The sequence below is a fragment of the Agelaius tricolor genome, unplaced genomic scaffold, assembly GCF_023055355.1.
Source record: "Agelaius tricolor isolate 1412-34295 unplaced genomic scaffold, bAgeTri1.0.p SCAF_26, whole genome shotgun sequence".
Taxonomy (NCBI): Eukaryota; Metazoa; Chordata; class Aves; order Passeriformes; family Icteridae; genus Agelaius; species Agelaius tricolor.
This window is the reverse complement of record NW_027269286.1, coordinates 6340362-6359889: the sequence shown is the minus strand read 5'-3', so window position 1 is coordinate 6359889 and position 19528 is coordinate 6340362. Positions and strand designations below refer to the sequence as shown.

Genomic DNA, 19528 nt, shown 5'->3' with positions numbered 1-19528 from the left:
TCTGCTGAAGCAGAGACTCAGTAAAGTTGAAAGGTTTGGGGTGACCTCTCCCAGTATGGTGTCTGACAGCAGATGGGATGGAGACCACAGCAACAGGATGAGGTGAAGACTTTTCTTACTCTCTCACCTTTTCACCCCTCATCCTCCAAGGGATTTTTCCCTGTCAGCTCAATTAGCACCAGGGTCAGACTGGAGAATTGGTCCAGATTAAAAAACAGGACGAGGGGGAAGGGTTTTGGCAGATGTTCCTTAAGCCAGATCAGTTCCTCAGTTCAATTTAGTGTTGTGCAAAGTGTGCCAGGGAGCTGGGGGACTGCAGTGCCACACATGGGGACAGGGGCAAGGACAGGTTTTATGTGTCAGGAGCACCTTGGGTCAGCATGGATACTGGAGACTTTATCTCATGAAGTGGCATTATGTATTTAGGCGCCAGGAAGGAGAGGTGACAGTGATTGCTTAGACGTGCCTTTGGCTCCCATAAATTAGATTTAAACAATGTGGTTTGAAACAGGTAATTTAAAGCCACCTTGAAGAAAAACTAAATGTACTTGAAGAGATTTGAGAAATACCAGCTGCATTGCAGGTATGCTGAGGTAGCAGGGTGCAGTTGCTTTTCTCCAGCCTTGTTCCTTCAGGAGCAAAAGTCTTCCAACACTAGTTCTAGGAAAATAACATGTAGAAAGGTCTGTGTTGGTTTTGGATGGGATAGTTCATTTTCTTCTGGTAGCTCCTGCGGGGCTACAGTTTGGATTTGTGACCAAAACAGCGTTGATAACACAGAGATGTTTTTGTTACAGGTGAGCAGGGCTGACACTGAGTCAGGGCCTTTTCTGCCTCCCACCCCACCACACAAACAAGAGGGCTAGGGGTGCACAGGAAGTTGTGAGAGGGCACAGCAGGGACAGCTGACCCCAGCTGACCAAAGGAATATCCTAGACCATATGGCATCATGCTCAGCACATATAGCTGGGGGAAGGAGACAGGGAGGGGCATTTGGACTAATGGTGTTTGTCTTCCCAAGTTATCATTACACATGGTGGAGCCCTGCTTTCCTGGGGATGGCTGAACACCTGCCTGACCACGGGAAGTGGTGAATAGATTCCTTGTTTCTCTTTCCTTGTGTGTGGCTTTTGCTTTGCCTGTTGAGCTGTCTTTATCTCAACACACAACCTCTCTCACTCTGACTCTTCTGGTTCTCTTCCCTATCCCGATGGGGAGAGAGCGAATGACTGACTGTGTGTGGCTTAGTTTTCAACTAGAGTTAAACCACAGTGAGATCCTAACAAGTACTAAGTGAAAAAAGTTAAAAATAAGAAAGTTTTGCTTTGAACTATCAACTATCTTTGATAGCACTGTTTCAGCTTTTATTTTTTCACCTAGAGTGTAGTTTAAGCTGTGTCCTCAGCTGGCCTGCTTGTGTACCAATTATAAGGCACAATTACTGTCATCAAATGCTATGGCTCCAAAGCAAATTAATTTTATCCATTCATCATATTGAAGAACATCTCAAGCCATGAGGTTTCTGGTTTTCATTATGCAGGCCATATTTTTTTTTTTGTATTGTGCAACCGAGAAGGCAAAATTCAAAATCTGTAGGCAAGAAAATGTCACATTTTCATGGAAAAGGAAGGAGGATTATGTATGTATTTTATACAGTTCATTAACACCAGAAATCCAAAGAAACTGTTGAACATAAAAATATTCAATGTCTATGAATAAACAACGGTAATGATTTAGAAACTCTTCCATCGTAGTCCTCGTGTCCCACTGCTGCCCAAGGCACCGTTCATGCCCAGGAGTTTGCTTGTGTGGGGGAGATCCCAGCTGGGTCAGATTTTCTGGAAGCCTGATGATCAGCTTTCTGCACAAAGCTGAATCACAGCTTTCTGTATTAAACCTGAAAGCAAAGGATAAAATCTCATCCCGTTTTTGAGGCAGCTGTTTGATAAGAGAATGGGTTCTGCCCTGATGCAAACAGAGCTCAGCAGCTCCACTGGAAGCACTGGCCAACAGCGCTGTCCCTCATTAAGCCTTGCTAATTATATTAGCTGCCTCTCAGCTGCTGCGTGGGCAGTGGCCAGGAAAGGGATAGTGACAGAAGCGATTCCGAGGAGGACTCTCTAAATGCACTGACACATGCAATCCTGCCTTGCCAAGGGCACAGACCAAGTGGACTTTGGGGTCCTTTTCTCACATTTTGTAGCCCTGGCCAGACTCCCTGAGCCACCTAATGGAGATTGCAGCAGAAGTTGCTGCCAATTCCAGATGGCAAAAGCCACCTTGCTGAGCTGTCACCAGCTGACAGCAGGAGCCTGCCTGTGCTGAGCTGGAGACACACTGCCCTGGGAGCTCTTGGTACACATATCCTCAGTGGAACCCTGAACATCCTTCTCCTTAGTGCCATTGTGAGCCACAGCTGCCTTTACATCTGCCCTGCTGGTGAGGCTGGGCCTGGGCAGGAATGCAGAGCAATGATGGTGTGGTTATTCTGAAGCTTGGACTGCTGATGCAGGATGCACCACACAGCAACAGAGGCCAGGTGAGCAGTGCTTCCTCTGGGCCAGCAGGAACCCTGAGCCTCCAGGGAACCCACATGTGCCAGCTCAGTCACCTTGGCAGGCAACCAGCCAGAGCCATGGTGTGATTCCTTCTACCAGCACTTGGCATCACGCTGCAGTGTCCTGCCTCTCCCCATGCCTGCAGCAAATGAAGTGGCTGACAGCAGAAGAGAGAAAAAAAGCCCCACATCAAAGGCATCCTGATAACAGCAGAACCATCTCCCAGGATGTGGTACCAAGTTCCTGCCATGACTGAGCCAGAGAAGGTCTTCCACATTCCAGGAAGGACCCCCTGATAGGGAGGTGAGACATGAGTTGACCAGACTGAGAAGAACTGTGGTCTGAGCTCAGGCTTAGCAACAGAGACTGCTGCTTGAGCAGCAATGCATGTCCAGGCCTTTTCTCTGTCTGCTTGGAAGAGGCAGCAAAATGCCCCCAAGAGAGCATGGCCTCTGGAGTCTCAGCTCAACATTATGGCAGGGAGAAATTTATTGGTGCACAAAGGGGGACTAACTACTACACTAATTGAAAATGACTTTAGGGGAATATAGGTCAGGAGAGCATAATCTGTCCTGCAGCTTGGCCAGGATACTATGTTGGTACCTTGGCCACAAATGCTGCCAGGAGAGGTTCATGGATTGTGCATGGTTAAAATAGAGGATTGTGTTGCATCCCAAATACACAGGAGCAGTGCTAGCAGCCAGAGTTAATAGTCAGAGCCAGATGCTCGCCCACCTCCCACTCCTTCTCCCCAGAAAACAGGATGCCTTTCTTGTCTGCTACTCGCTGTTCCCAGCAGCAGCTGATGAGGCGTCTCCTTCTCCCCCGGCTGGTACAAAACAGGCGTCCATCTTCCAGGAAAGGCACAAATCTTCTTTGACAAGCAGTGATATTAACAGGGATTAGGGAATGCAAGAGCCACTGCCAGAACTGAACAAAGGATGCAGCCCAGGCTGCCTGGCCCTGGAAGGTTTTTAATCAAGATTAAAGGTTACACTGAGGACGGGGCTGTATTTTCAACCCACCCTGAAGCCACCCGTTTGTTCACCCACTCAGAGCCAGGATTTCTGAGCAACTGTCAGCCTCTGATAGGGGGGCTCACACCAGCATCCATCCTAACCTCAGGAATGGGGTGCAGTGATGGAAAGGGAGCACTGTGGCTGACAAGGCAGCTAGTGAAGGCATCACCCCTGCTGGCTTGTATTGCTTCCCAAGCTTAGGCGGCATCATGGCACAAGATATTCGCCTATCAGAGCTCCCTTGCTGTGTGGATGACAGGCAAGCCTTGCCTTCAAACCCTGTGGAACCTTCTTTGTCAGGAAAAGGTTTTCCATTCTCTCACAAGCAGTGAGTTTGGTAATTTGCAAAGAACATACACCCCTACCTCCTCATCTCCACTCACGTCCTCTTGCAGCAAGTCCTCACTGCATACCCAAGGCAAGGTCTGGACCTGCACAGGCAGTAAACAAAAGCACCTGCAAATAATAAAATCCCATGTCAGTGGAATTTGTGGTTTCCAGTGTTTTACCAAAATTATTTTCTAGATGCATTCAAAATATTTTTTTTTCTTATATTTGATCTCTTTTACTTTTAAAAGGCCCTCAGGAACATTTGTCATTTGTTTGTGGGATGAGAAGTGATAGATTGAACTCTAGCAACAGCTGCTGTCTCAGTAGCAGGATCACACTTGGGGCTTGGACATACATTTCTGACACTTGATACTGAAGTTTCAATGTCTTGAAGTCATGTGTGTGTTAACATAGCCACAAGACCACATTCAAAGATTCAGAAAAAGCAAACTCTTTAGCTTTTGCATAGAGTAGAATAATCACTCTGACTGACACCTAGTGCAGATAAACTCTTTAAAACAGCCAGTTTTCACAGCCATTTCAGCTATGGCAAAGTAGGTCTCAACACAGGGCATAGAATGTTCATGGTGAGCTGAGGGAACATTCAGGCTGAGCTTTCTTCACCACAGCTGGGCTGCTGCTGGCACCACAGCCAAACTGGGTGCAGTGCAAAGTCTGTGTACACCAAGGGGTGTGAGTGCACACATTATTGCATGTGTGGCAGCAATCCTCTGTGTGTTTTAAGGTGCCACCCCTTCCATATGATATGCTGGACGACAAAAATATTTACACATGAAGTTACACGCTGACTCTTGTCTGGATTTGAAGCTGGTTACACCCAGCCTTGGGTTTCATGCGGTTTTAAATGAAGGTTTTCTTCCTCATCCTTAGAAGTGCCTCCATAGTCAAACAGGAAAGAGGAGAGGGAAAGAAAACAGACAAAACCAGGGATGATTCAAGGCACCCACCAAACCAGCTGTCTCTGGTTACTAGGTGTCTGTTATCCTGTATCAGTCATATGTGGACAGCCATTAAGTACATGTGTAAATAATCACAACTGCTGAGCCCCTTATGGGTTTTAGCAAGAAAAATTGCCTTTGTGAAATTGCCACAGGATGTGCCTTATTCTCTGGTCTGTATTCATTATTCTCTTGTATAAAAATTTCATTTACGTAGTCAGAAACAATGCCATGAGATCTAGGCCAGAAACCGCACACCCTAACTAACCAGGAAGAAAAGCCAAAGCAAATATTCCTGGGCTCTGCAGTACACACTGGGTAATTACCCACCCAAAATATTCAGAGGATAACAAATACAGTATTAAAAGGAGATAATGTCAGGATTGGTCTGTGAGCCGTTCAGCAGCCAAATGCTGAAGTAACAAATCAGGATTTTGAATCAGCTGCTCAGGGGGGTCTGTTCAGTGCCAGGGGGGCTCTGGGTCCTCCCCACTGCTGGAGCCTGCCACGCAGGGCAGGGGGTGCCAGAGCAGAACGCCCTTCCCTCCAGCTCTGAACAACCACCCTGCCCATCTCAGCCCTGCCTGCAATGCACAGAGCTCTCCAAAGCCAGTGCTGAGGACAGCAGCTGCTCTGGGAACCCCAGGCTGTCACCCTGCAAACAGTGCCTGGGCTGGTGCCAGCCACAGAGTGCTGGACCCGCTCCCATATGTGTGTGGACTGACTTCCTTCAATGCAGTACATTTGGTCCCTCCTCAGGATGCTGAAATAAATAAGGTCACTTGCACAAACACACCCTGTTTATCTTCCTCACTGCCACCAGCTCTCACCCTCTTCAAATATGATTGCTATGTCCCCACTCACGTACCCTGCTCCGACACCCCTACTCTGATCTCCCTCCTGGCTAAACAATGCTGGTTTTGCATTGCAGTCAAAATGAATCCCAAGAAGTGGTCCTGCAGCTGGTAAGGAATGAAATGTTATGATGACTTAAAGGCTTAGGAGAGGGCAAGGGTCAAGTGGATTACCCTCCTCATATAGCTCACAGGTTTTCTATTAGGAAAATCCCCCTCCAGTTGTCAAGAAGGCAAGTTAGAGAGATCACAAACACAGTTTCTTCTCAAGACAGCACCTCCCACCTCCTCCCTCTGTCCCTATCTCCCACTGACCCACACCAGTTAAAACCTCTGCGTGGCTTACTTGAGAGCAGGCTGCAATTTCTAACTCCAGTGCTCCTCCTTGGACTCTGGGTGCCAGCTGTGGTCTGAATGAATAAATAATCATGTAAGCAGACACCTTTAGGTCTGGATTACTTTTGAGAAGAGAGGTGCAAAGGCATTTCTCTAAGACATACACTAAGGTGATTGGAAAAGACAGGATCTAGACACTGTCTTCCAGGGGTCAGTGCTTTGAACTAACTTATTAGCCCACTAACAGATTAACTGTTCATAAAAAACAAACAAACAAACAAACAAAAACAAAAACACAGAAACAAACAAAAAAAAACCAAACCCAAATCATAGATCTTACTAGTCCAATGTATCTCAGCATTGATATCTCAGCATCACAACACAAAATTTTCACTGCCCCTCCTTCAAATCATATTTCCTCCAATTTTGTGGCAATTTTTTCCTGAATTCTGAGGTGAAATCCTGGATAGCTGTGCCAAAGCCACTGCCATTGAATGGAAGCTGCCAGTGGATAGATGTGAGCTGATTTGGTCTCTCAAGCACGTCATCTGCCCAATGTAGAGAAGCTGATCCAATAAAGCACTGTGATGATTTGTATTTAACCCTCCAGAATAGCCCATCAGGCATCCTGTAGCAAAGAGAGAGGAGAAAAAACCTTGTCATGACAGCAAAAGATATTTTTTCTCCTGACGCAGGCAGGAATCTAATATTGTACATCAGTCAGGGGCTACTAACAGGCCAGATCTGCTCTCAGAATGTTTACACTGATATAATTGAAGAAATCTTCCAGCTCAGCTTACTCTTATAACAGACCTGACATGTGCAGCTTTTGTTTACCTACAAACTTTCTGGTGAGAAATATGTTGGGAAGAGGCTTTGTTTGCTATGGTTTGCTTTTACAGTGCTCTGCTGGTATCTGTTTTGCTAGTATACAGAGGAAAATTTCCTTGCAATCTGGCATGGCCCCATGTCTCAGTTTTCCTCTTCCAGCAGAAATTTTGAACTCATGGTTATTCCAAATTTTCCCAGCTTCCCTTGTTATTGCTCAGGGCTGCAGCTTGGCCCTAGTCTCTGAGAGAAACTCGTGCCTTAAAACAGGAGTGTGAGCTAGGATTCATCTGTCTCCACCAAGGATGGTCTCTGGAGGAAAAAAGCAGGGTTAAGCTATAAGACTTCATCAAGAAGCACCTTAGTGAGACAGTTTCACTGCAGGTGAAATACCCCTGAAATGGGAGGAATTGCAATGTTCAAAACTGGAATAATGCAGCTGGGTACTCATCTCCCAGTAACCCAGCTGAGGGCTGTCCATGCACACACACCTTTGAATACCCACACAGGGAATGACAGATCACAGTGCTGCAACTTGCAGTAATAGGAGAAAACAACAGATCAAAGGTGGCCTCTTAATCTGTTTTGATCTGTGCTCCCCCACCTCAGTTCAGGAGGCAGTACTTCGTGTGCATGGCTGGAGGGGACCCTCCAGCATTTGTGCTTTTATTGTCTGGGAGATTTAGTCTCCAGCCTGAGTGTAGTCCAACACACATTTTACCATCTGCTCTGTTTCCTATGTGCCTATGAGATCATTTTTCTACACGTGAAATTATAACATGAAGATTCACATATGCTTACACAGCTTATATCTATTATTATTTGTTAAACACTGAGAAGTTCCTTGGCACAATACAGGGCCCAGCATGAAGACATATCAAGCCCTGAAGCCATGCTTCATGTGAAGTACACCCAAAATGGCTATTCTGGCTGAAAGAGCAGTGTTAGGAATTTCAAACCACTTCCCTTCCTTGGAGTTCTGAGCAGATTCATGACATTTCTGGCAATGCAGCTTAAAGACCCATTCACAGAAATTTGTGCTGCAGTCATCACAAAAGCTTTCTTTTTTTCTGCTCATGCAAAACCTGATTTTCAGTGCAAAATATACATTTCAGCAAGTTTAAGATAGTCCATAAAGATTTTGGAAAGCAATTTTTAGATCAAAATTATAATAATAAAATGTCACTGTTCCTTTTTTAGTTGATAGTTATAATAATGTTGGTTGTTCATGAAGAAGCTCACATCTTAGCAAAACTTGTAATACACATTTTCCCATTTCTAATTTATTGCATTATTCTCCTCAGCCCACATCTCTCCTATTCCTTGCAGGAGGATTAAATGAGAGCTGAAACAACATGGATGAAACAGAGCTCCCTGTTCTCTTTCCTCTCTCTTCCTTTTTTGGTTTCCATCCTCTCTCATTCTGGTTCCTCATCTCTCCTGAAGACAAGGGCAGAGGGTGGCTGGATGCTGTCCCAGATTCACAGGGTGCCATGTGGCCATCCATGTCCTCTCTCACAGTCCCACTCCATGTGCAAAGGAGGATTTGCCTCACCTCCCCTGACGTGTCTAAAATACAGATGTCTCTATCTAGGCTATGTGCCTGAAGCTTTCTCAGTACCAAGAGGAAGAAACAGGCATGGATAAAGTGCAATTCACCTCATCCTAGGTAGGATAGTGACCAAAATAGGTCAGATGAATCATGGCTTCAAAGTGCCATGCTCTGCTGACCACAGAGAGAGCCTAGATGACTAAATGTTTAGTGTTAGCTGAGACAAAGCTTGTCCTCAAGCATCTTTCTTTTATGTCATTATTCTGCCTGTTCCCATGTTGCTCCCAGTACATTAATTCTCCTGAGCTGTCCAGCTGGCTTTCCTTCTTGTGAGTGGCAATGCCCAAAGAAATGGCAACTTTCCTCCAGCTGCTGCTCTGAAACAATTTCCCACCTGGGCTTTCTTCTCAGATATCTCACTGATCTAGCATTTCATGGAGTGCCTTGCAAAAATAATTTGTAAAACCTCCTAGCTTATATTTCACATCTCTTTTCAGAACTTACCTCTACCAGATTTACCTGCAGAACAACCAAAAACAAATGTTTGGGTGAGCTTAGCCAAGGCAACAAGCTCAGAGACCACATGCCTATCCAATTCCAACCCAGAAAAGCCCTTTTCAACCTGTCTCTACCAGGATGCACACACTAGAGATTGCCTATTGCTAGCAGCTAAGTAGGTGGTCTGTTGGGAATCATTAACATTCTTCCTCCTGTGCATTAACCCCTCCAAAAAAAACTTTTAAGAGTGAAACCTGCTATTATCCTATCCCAAATATTCTAGGCCTGGCAGAGCCATGGACTCAAGCCCCTCAAGTCCACAGGGTGGGTTTATACAAGGGTTTACAATAGCTTTCTGACACTGTGTGAATGGCAGCATAAGTTACAATGCAGAAATGGATTAACAAGATAAAGTGGTTTTACTTCTTCTTCAAATAGCCCTTACAGGCACCAGAGTTCCTCTACAGATTTAGAGGAGTCTTTTCTTCTTACCCCTCCACCTTCCATATTTTAAGCAGGTAGCTGTGAATGCGATACACATTGTGAAATGCCATTGCCTCTTCATCAGGTTACAGCACTAGAGGAAAAAAAAGAAAATCCAAATGAAAATCACTTCTCTTTCCAGTCTCACTCTACCTCAGAGTTCCCCCTAATAGCTGAAAGGGATTAAGATCTTAAATAACTTGCTGACAAAACCACTGTACAATAGGACCAGTTGGTAACATTGAGAGGAGATGTTCAGCTTTGTTTTTCTTCATGCTCATAGAGGGTCTGACTAAAATCAAGCATTCTTTTAGTCCGTAAATAAATGCAAAGCCTGATCCAGTCACAGGAACTCCCAGCACTGGGTTGAGGCTCCTAAGAGCATGATTTCTGGAAGCAGTTCTTCCCATGTGGGCACAGCGTGTGCCAGCAAATATCTGCTTTGGCAGGAACAGAGCTTGTTAATCTGAAGTGCCAAATGCCCACACATCTCACAGAAATCCATGAGATCCCAAAATCCAGGAAAATGGGAGATGGGAAAGATCTTTGCCTTTGGGAGTAAGCCCATTAACAGTATGTTCTTGAAGAGGCTGAGAGCTCACAGAGAAATTGCTTTCTGCAAAATGTCAAAAAATAAATGCCCAGTACTATGAGCATCATCCTATCACTGCACCTACACATCCCAGCTGGCATTGGGACACGGCTGTAGCAGCTGGCAGGGATCCCAGATCAGAGTGAGCATGCAGGCACAAGCAGGGAGCTGAAATATAATAGGAAACTAATAGGAAAGGAGGCAGGACAGAAAAAGCACGGAAATCTGCACTGCTGCCCTTGTATTCTAACATTGTGCAGACTCAAACAGAAGCAAGCCAACTCAATTTTGTGTACAACAGAGGAAGCAAGTAATTCTAGGAGAGGGATTAAACTTCTGCCTACCAGTCTTCAGGAGTGAAAAATACCTGTACAAGGCACCCAGAATATCCCTTAACATCAGCAGTTTTTGCTTAGCACAACCTGGTGTAAAGTAATAAAGAAAAATCAATGGGTTATTGCCAGCTGCACTTCTGCTACAATTTGGAAAGCCAAGACCAGCTCCATGGCAGGATCAAAAGAACAAGCCAAGGACCAGCATCCATTGCTCCTATTTGTAGCTCAAATTGGTGGTCTCCTTTCTACATGGGTGGTAGCAACCATCTGGTCCCACTTAGACATTTATAGGAAACATGTACAGGTCAGAGCAAGTTGTTTCCAGGATTTTTTTCTAATTGAGAAGGGGAAAGAGGTACTTCCACAGAGAAAGGCATCACATCCTAAGGTAAGCTCAGCTAAATGAACCTTGCTTTCCATGGATGGTAAGAACCTCAGACTCATTGGATTGCCAATGAGTGGCACGATGAATCCTACACATAGTATCTAAGCCTTCCACACCTTTGCAACACTACTGCTGAACACTTTAACTGCAATTGTGTTTTGGAAACTACAACCCAGACAGATAAGGCTCCCAGCATCAGCATCTTCCACATATTACCAGCCACACACGACTATGCTTAGGTCTGTTTTGTGACAAAATCCTTATTTCTGCCTCAGCTTTGGAGATCTGACTCTTCTGCATGGCTATCCTGGTGCATGTATTGTCCTAGACAAAGAGGTCCAACCCTGGCATTGAAGAGGAATGGTGTCCATATCAGTGTTGCCCTCAGTCTGCACCTTCCTATCCTTTCCTCTCTACTCTGACAGTCCAATGACTCCTATAGAGACAGCAATTGCAAGGATCACTTTTCAGGTTCCACCTGGGAGGGTTGGTGTGTGCCTTCAAGCCTCACCCAGAGCTCAAGATATGGCCTTCAAAATGCATTGCAAACACAAATCACCTGAGACTTCAAGCTGCTCTGGCTTGTGCCTCATTAAGCTGCATGGTGATAACAGACAGTGATAACAACTGTGAAATCCACACCTGGAGCCAATTGGTTCTTGTGAGATGTACTTTTGCCACTGGCCTTATGCTGCCTGCAAAGAAACACTAGGTCAGAACAAACAGAAGAGCAAGAAAGCATCATTACCAGGCAGGCACTGAGCAAAGAGTGCTTTTTCCCTGTGGTAATTTACTCTATAGTTTTCAGATTTGCTAGTCTGTTTCAGGTCATGTTGTTTCAATGTCTTTTCTCCAAGAGTAAATACAGCATGAAAAGTCTCCTAATGGACCCCTGTAGACAGAGTCTCACTTCAGGTCATAGAAGCAGCTGGCAAACACACTCACAAGCTATAATATCCACATGACAAGCCTCAATATTCACTCACACCCCATTAGCTCCACCATCAGCATGAGCCCTGTGCTTCCCACAGCATGGGTGAGGGACCCTCACCCATGGGGAGCCAGGTGGAGATGTCCCAGACATGTACTGGGTATACCCAGCAGTGGGGACCAGGGCTGGGCAGCAACATTCAAATGATGGTACTTCCCAGCTCTGTACAGAGGCTAAATCCTGCACTGGATATTCAGAATCATTGAATCATTTAGGTTGGAAAGTACCATCGAGGTCAACCATTAGTCCAACAATCCCAAGGCCACCAATAACCATGTCCCTAAGTGCCACATGTCCTTTAAATACATCCAGGGATGGGGAGTCCACCACTTCCTTGCACAGCTTTTCCAATGTTTGAGAACCCTTTCAGTGAATCATTTTTCCTAATATCCAATCTAAATCTTGTCTGATACACCTTGAGGCTGTTATCTCTTCTACTCCTTGTTACTTGAGGGAAGAGAACAAACCTCTCCTTTTCTACAACCTCAGACAGTCATAGAGAGTGATAAGGTTCCCCATAAGCCTCCTTTCTCCAGGCTAAACAATCCAAGCTTCCTCAACTGCTTCTCAAAAGATGTGTACTCCAACCCTTCTCTGGACTCACTCCAGCCCCTCAATGTCTTTTTTGTAGTGAGGGACCCAGAACTGGACTGAGGATTTGAAGTGTGGCCTCACCAGTGCCAACTGCTGGGGGCAATCCCTGCCCTGGTCCTGCTGACCACACTCTTTCTGATCCAGGCCAGGATGCCATTGACATTTTTGGCCCCCTGGGCACAGCTGGCGCAAGTTCAGCTGCTGTTGACCAGCACCCCAGGCCCTTTTCCAAAGGGCAGCTTTCCAGCCACTCTGCCCCCAGCCTGTAGCTCTGCCTGGGGTTGTTGTGACCCAAGGGCAGGACCCTGCACTTGGCCACGCTGTACTTCATACAAATGGTCTTGGCCTGTCGATCCAGCTCACCCAGATCCCTCTGCAGAGCCTTCCTGCCTTTCAGCAGACCAACACTATCACACAACTTGGTGTCCTGTGAAAATTGACTGAGGGGGCACTCAATCCCCTCACCCAGGTTGTTGATAAAGAAATTAAACAGGACTGGCTCCAAAACTGAACCCTGGGGACACCACTTGTGGCCAGCCACCAGCTGGATTTAACTCTATCCACCCATTCTCTGGGTCCAGTCATCCAACCAATCTTTCCCAGCAAACAGTGCACCCATCCAAGCCATGAGCCATCCTCCACAAGGTTGGAGATTCTCCTTAGCCCTCCTTGTGTTGCTGATGAATTGATAGAAACATTTTTATTGTCTTTATGTCAGTAGCCAGATCAAGTTCTAGCTTGGCTTCAGCCCTTCTAATTTTCTCCCTGCATAACCTCACAACAGCCTTGTACTCCTCCTGAATTGCCTGCCCCTTCTTCCAAAAGTCATAAACTCCCCATTTTTTCCTGAGTTTTAGCCAAAGCTCTCTTTACATCCAAGCTTCTTCTTCCCCACTGACTCATCTTTCAGCATATGGGGTCAGCCTGCTCCTGCACTTTTAAGATTTCCTTCTTGAAGAATGTCCAGCCCTCCTGGGCCCCTTTTCCCCTCAGGATTGCCTCCCAAGGGACTCTCTCAACCAGTGTCCTAAACAGGCCTAAGTCAGCCATCCAGAAGCCCAGGGTTGCATCTCTGCTGACTACCTTCCTTACCTTCCCAAGAACCAAACCCTGTGCCATTCCTTGGTCACTGTTTCCCAGGCTGGCTCACAGTGACCATCACATCCCCCACCAGCCCTTCTTGGTTCACAAAGAGCACGTCCAGGGGGACACCTCTCCTTGCTGGCTCCCTCACCAGCTCTGTGACCAAGTTATCTTTCACATTCTCCAGGAACCTCCTGGACTGTTTTCTGTCTGCTGTGCTGTATTTCCAGCAGATGTCTGATGAGTTGAAGTCCTCCACAAGAACAAGGGCCAGAGATTGTGAGACTTCTCCCCGCTGCTTACAGAATACTTCACCTGCCTTTTCACCCTTGTCAGGTGGTCTGTAAGAGACTCCCATCAGGATACATGCCTTGTTGGCATCCCCCCCTGCTTCTTATCCATGGGCATTCAACTCTCTCATCACTATCCTTAGACAGAGAGAGAAGACAAGCAGAGCCTGGGACTGATGCTGGTACAGTAAACTGCAGGAATAGGTCAAGCTGTCAGCTGTTATTAACCTTAGCAAAATCCATGTCTTCTAGTTCAGCCTCAATTAATTCATAGGGTGTTAGAGAGCCTTCCTGTTACACGGTGAAATTGCTGGCCCTATCTCCGGCCTGGCTAACCTGCCTGTCTCTCCTCCTGCACCATTTAAATGTCAGTTATATTTTTCAGGTTGAGTGGTTAGTGAAAGGATGAATGAATAAGTGTTTGTGCTAACTGATCTATACAAAGATGCATCATTAAGCAGAAATGGACATGGTTTGATATGATTTTGATGTGGTCTTGGCTTACTTTTGGAAATTTATTTTCTGCCAGAGAAGTATTGAGAAACATTAGATGTTAAATTTGATCCTGTTTTCCACATAAATGAAGCACTTCTAGAAGTCAGAGTTATGGTACATTCAAAACAAAAACAATGGTCTGAATTCCTTTATTTATGGTGGTCGGCATGGTGCAAGAAAGTTGTTCCATCTCATTACTAAATGGCATCATATTCCTGATATAAAATCTATCCTCTTACTGCTTCAAGGGAAAGAGGATCCCAGAACACAGATGTGTTTGAGTGTAGAATTAACTAACACAGTGCCAAGGCCAGATACCAAGGAACAAGCCCCCATGTCCATGCTAGCACTGCAATCCCATGCTCTTCCTCATCCCACTGCTGCCTAGAGAATTCTCAGTCCTCAGACCAGAAATCAGGTCACCCTCATACAAGGCCTGAGGGGAGCTGAGCATGCTAGGTACATTCCTTGCCCTTCCAAGGACCAGGAAGGAGCAGAGGTTCTGGAATCCAGCAGTACTTCTCAGCTCCTAGCTCTGCTTCAGTCACTTCAACCAACTCTCTCCAAAACAAATCTCCTGTCCTGGGGAACAGCACTGAATGACAGGGCTCCAAACTAGCCTGTCACCTGGGAGGCCAGGTTCAAGTCCTGACTGAAAAACATAAAGACAGTCATCAAATGCAGCTGGTTGGACTCAAACCACAAGGCTAGACCAAGAAAAGATCTTCCTTTGCTTGGGACCCTACAAAGAGTGTGGGAAAAGTCTGGGCTCAAACTTTTGAGTTGAGTCAGAGTAGAGGCTTGACACATCTCTGATACCTCTATTGGTCATTACAGAGTTATGTGCTGTGGCTGGGGAGAATGGCTCCAAATCTCTCATTTTGAAGTTGTTTGATTTCACATACATGATTAAATATTCATTGAACCAAAGAGGAAGATTGATCAACTGGTCAAATATTAAGAAAACATTAATGAGAGATGGGACTGGTTTACACTGGTGAAATATGAATCAAGACATGCATTTCGACCATAACCCAGTCCTAAATAGGAAAAATTTCTAGCAGTAACCTGCCCTTTTTCCTGCCAACCTCAAAAGGAAAACCTGGGTCTTCAGGCCAGACAACTGTCACTGCAGACCTTGGCCAGAGTCCTGCTGATGACAAAAGGATTATCAGAATTTGGATGGATAATTGTTTAGATCTGTAGGTCAGTACAGGAATTTCAGAAACAACTGTCTCAGTAGCAGTCCAGTGCCAACAGGAACTGAGAGGACTCCTTTCTCTCAGTGTTGTGGGGTGTCTGTCTCAAACATCCTCTGAAAAAAGGCCCAAACAGACGGCTTTTGCAGCCCATACAAGTGACCACATTTCAGTTCTTTCAGGCCATGAAACTGAGAAACTTTGCAGGGTCTGGAACCTTTCTTCAAAAGGAAAATAAGATATCTCCAATACTTCTGAAAAAAAAAAAAAAATACCCACTCCCATCCAGGAAAAGTACACGTTAACTTGCATGAGAAGGAATGAGAAAAGCCTTCAGGAAATAGCTAACAGTTTCCAAGTCTTTTATTTTCACAGACTCTGGCTTTCTTCAGGGGAAAAAGTGTCCTTTTTAAATGTGCCTGACCTTGGGCTCTGTTCTTACAAACATTGATTCAGGGAGGTACTTTGTTGTTATTTATTCTCAACTAATGACTGAACTGGCACAGCTCTGAAGAAAGCATATATCAAAAGCCCAGTGTCCGCAGGCTTGTTCCTGTTCCGTGCCCAAATTCTTCCTGCCCTTGGCTATTGCTGAATTGCCACAAACCTCCAGTTTGGCTTAGCTGGGGTAAAAGCAGCCCCAACACCTCTTCTTTCCATGCACTCCAAGGCAGCTTGTACCAGTCTGCTCCCTTCATGCGCCTACTGAAATCCACACAGATTTGTAAGGCATTACCTCGCCGTGTATTCCTGGGAAGTGAGGCTGCCCATATTTATGTGTATGCACTGAGTCCTTTCTTCATGTGAGTGTACCTGCCACTTCCTAGAGCACTGAACGTGCCCATGCACGCTGTCTGACACCAAAGCCATCCTGCACAGCAGGGCCTATAGCACCTTCTCAAAGGCTCGCATGTCTCGGCACTGTTGGGGAGGGCAGTAATTCATGCAGACTCCACCACTCCCTGGACCAGTCCAAGAGTTTTGCAGAATAGACAGTCACGCTCCAATGCTCAAAACAGTCCGAGGCTTTGTTTCATCTGCCAGTCTAGGGACAGCCTGCAAGATCCAAGTCACAGCCGACTCCTAACTGAATTGAATCCAAAGCTCAATATAGCTGAAGGAGCCAAGAAAACTTTTCTCAAGAGACTGGTGCCATTTGCTAGAGTGGGAAATGTGGGTCCTCAGCCTTTTGGATGCTTTGGCTCAGTGCAGCCTGCAGCAGAGCTTTACAGTTCTCATACTTGCAGCTCAACATGTGGCTGCCCATGTTTGTGGCTAAAAATATGCTTTCTCCATAATGAAACTGGAATCAATAACCAATCAAGGCAGTATGTGCTTCTGTAGAACAGCTTAAAATAGGCTTGCTTGCTTGCTTTCTTAGCAACTGCTCGCAGTGAGCCCAACCTTTCATTTCTTCCACTGAGCTGAAAAGAGCTCTGCAATCACATTATCGCAGCACAAGGCAGTCACAAATATTCCACATCTTTTAAAGCCAGAGAAGTACAGGGAACAGAAAGGCAGCAAAACACTCTGTACAATAGGAAAAAAAAAAAAAAAAACACTCTTGTGCCCATAGAGCAGCAGCAGAATTACCAAGTTGAGCACTCCAGAAGTAAGGCATGTGTAAATTAGGGTTGCTTGTGTAATATCACTTCACTCCCCCACCTCCCTCTCTACATTTGCATCCTGAAACAGCCTTTAATTGTAAGAATTGCCTGCTACATTTTACCGCCATACCCCTCTCACCCTGTTCCCAGCACTTGATTAATGAGCAGCTATTCAATATCTTGTTTTCCTCTCCAGCACGTGGTCTCATGCTTCATCTATACTGCTGAAACCCTGCTCTGGAGTCAGAAGTCTCCATGAATCATGTAGTGGTGGATTTTTTTTTTTTAATAGACATTTACTGTTCAGCCAAATTTGGGTAGCATTTCCAAAGAAGGGGAAGAGGTCAGGCATACAACACAAGCTCACTGAATCCAGTTCCCTGCTCCAGATTGTAATGGCATGAGCAGCCCTCAGAAAAAGACAGCAGTGGTTTTTCCTGAGGACAACACAACTTAATTTTCTTCTAAGATGTGTGTGAGATCATCCCAAGGGAGTCTCCTGGGAGCATCTGACCCCAATGGGTCAGGCAGAAATGGTGGATCTGAAATGGTGCCCTGGGGTTTGCTCCCTGCTCTGGCTGAAGATGCCATCAGTCATCATGTGTAAGATCACATCTAAATTCCACTGGGAAATGTGGTACAGGTGTGCTCAGCACTGTTCTTCTTGGAAAACTGCCACACAGTCCTGCCTGCAGATGCAGGTTGTAACACTCTCAGCAGAGGAGGCAGTGACATTTAAAAGAGCAGGAAAAATATGTATTGAAATACAAATACATTTAACAGCACTGGCTATTTTTAAAACTACCAAAAAAGAAATTGCTTTCATTCTACTCAGGATCAAGGGCCTGTTTATAACCAGTTCCCTTCATTAAACTTTTCCTTTATAATATATGACTGTGTCAAATACCAACATTCAATAACATTTTTTGTGAAAAGGGAGAAAAAAACCCCAGTCATACTGAGTGGATGGACCATCTAATAACCACTTGATGGATGAAAAGGAGAAATGGAAATGCCATCTGCCTTTCCAGTACTGCCCAACTGATCAGCCCACTGGGAAATAACAAGGGAGAAGGATTCAATATTCTCTATATATCTGCAAATCACTGTTACACACCAAATTTTGCAGGAGATCAATACCCCTCTAATAATTCTGCCACAGATGCCAGAGCTCATTAGTAGGATATGAATAACCATGGAGGATGGAAATCCTATTTTACTTGTCTGTCTGAAGGATTTTGGTTTCTTACCAGCTTAGCTAGGGATTTCATGACCAGATTTTATAGTCTATGTTGAGCTCTTACTCAGGTAAAATTTCCCTACCTAAAAGTGGAGTTTTGCCTCAGCTGACTCAGCAGGAGCCTCAGAGTCCTTTCTTCGTTAGTTATTATCATTCCACTTTAATGAAATGCACAGGAGAATTAAATGCACACCAACCTGACCAGAGCCACTGGTGCTACCATTCTGATCTGAGAATTCCTTCTTTTGATCATCCAGAATTTCTCCTTATCCTTAAATGGCCTCTCCTACTGAAAAAAAAAAAAAAATAAAATAAACCTAAACAAAGAAACAAACAAAACCAAACACACAGTCACTTCAAAAAATAAAAATTAGGGAGTGAAACCAAATCTATTCTGCATTCTTGCCTTGGTATTTGAATTTTTTTTTCTTTTTTTGATTATACACATTTCTTCTTTCCGCCTCTTGCAAACGAAGATTCCACAGAAGTCATGTCATTCTGACTTGCATCCTTGGTTCAGCTTTCAAGACAAAATATGTTTCAGAAGCCATTACGGTCCCAGAAGAGCTATGAATAGGATTTTTCTCAAATCTGGTTGTAAAATGCGATACTTCCCCTTTCATTTCAAGGCTCATCTGTCTTTTAACTCTGTGTTTTGCAGGAGCTTTGAGAGGAATGCATAGGACACTCAAGTTGATTAGGCTAATGAGTCAGTGCTGGTCAGCTCACTTGCTGCAGCCAGGCTATTGGGACAGGACCCTGCAGGATGCTGAGCTTTCTGCCACACATCCCAAGCCTGACAGGGACACAGGACTTCGACAAAACCACCCAGGTCCACATATCTTCATTGGTGCTAAAATGCTGTGCCCAGGGAGCAAAGCCTGGCTGGCAAGAGCTGCTGTGGGGCCGTGGTGCACAAAGGGCAGGAGCACCAATCCAGCCGAGGGATCTGCGCAGGGCTGCAGCCATGCCTTGGTTAATCCATTCCAGAGAATTGTTTAATCCCACTGCAGCGTTCCCAGTGCTTGCAGCAGGGGGGACTGGAGGATATTACTGACATGTACCCTCATTTTGCAATGGCTGGGAGCATCCACTCTTGCTGCCCATGTTGCTCCCAGAGGAAGGGCCTTTCCCCATCGCTGATTTTCAGAGCCTTTATGCATGTACAGGAATTTTGCACAACAGAGTGGGGCTTCATTTTCTATGTCTGCAATGTTTTTCTGTCCCTGTAAATAACTGGCCTTTCCAGGCTCATCCCTGAAAAACAGAGCACTCAGGATTTCAAAATGATAGTAAAATT

At 45.3% G+C, this 19528-nt stretch overlaps 2 long non-coding RNA genes across 2 annotated transcripts in view; one reads left to right on the top strand and one right to left on the bottom strand.

The window, feature by feature from the left end:
* LOC139600330 (uncharacterized) overlaps positions 1–19528 on the top strand; it is a 152842-nt gene that overhangs the window by 128689 nt on the left and 4625 nt on the right. The gene's annotated exons all lie outside the window — the stretch shown is intronic.
* On the bottom strand, positions 1729–18705 carry LOC139600329 (uncharacterized). Its single transcript, XR_011682485.1, has 5 exons — positions 18426–18705; positions 9427–9511; positions 6067–6684; positions 3943–4033; positions 1729–1897 (listed from the first exon to the last, which is right to left on the bottom strand). It is a non-coding gene; the product is annotated as an uncharacterized lncRNA (long non-coding RNA).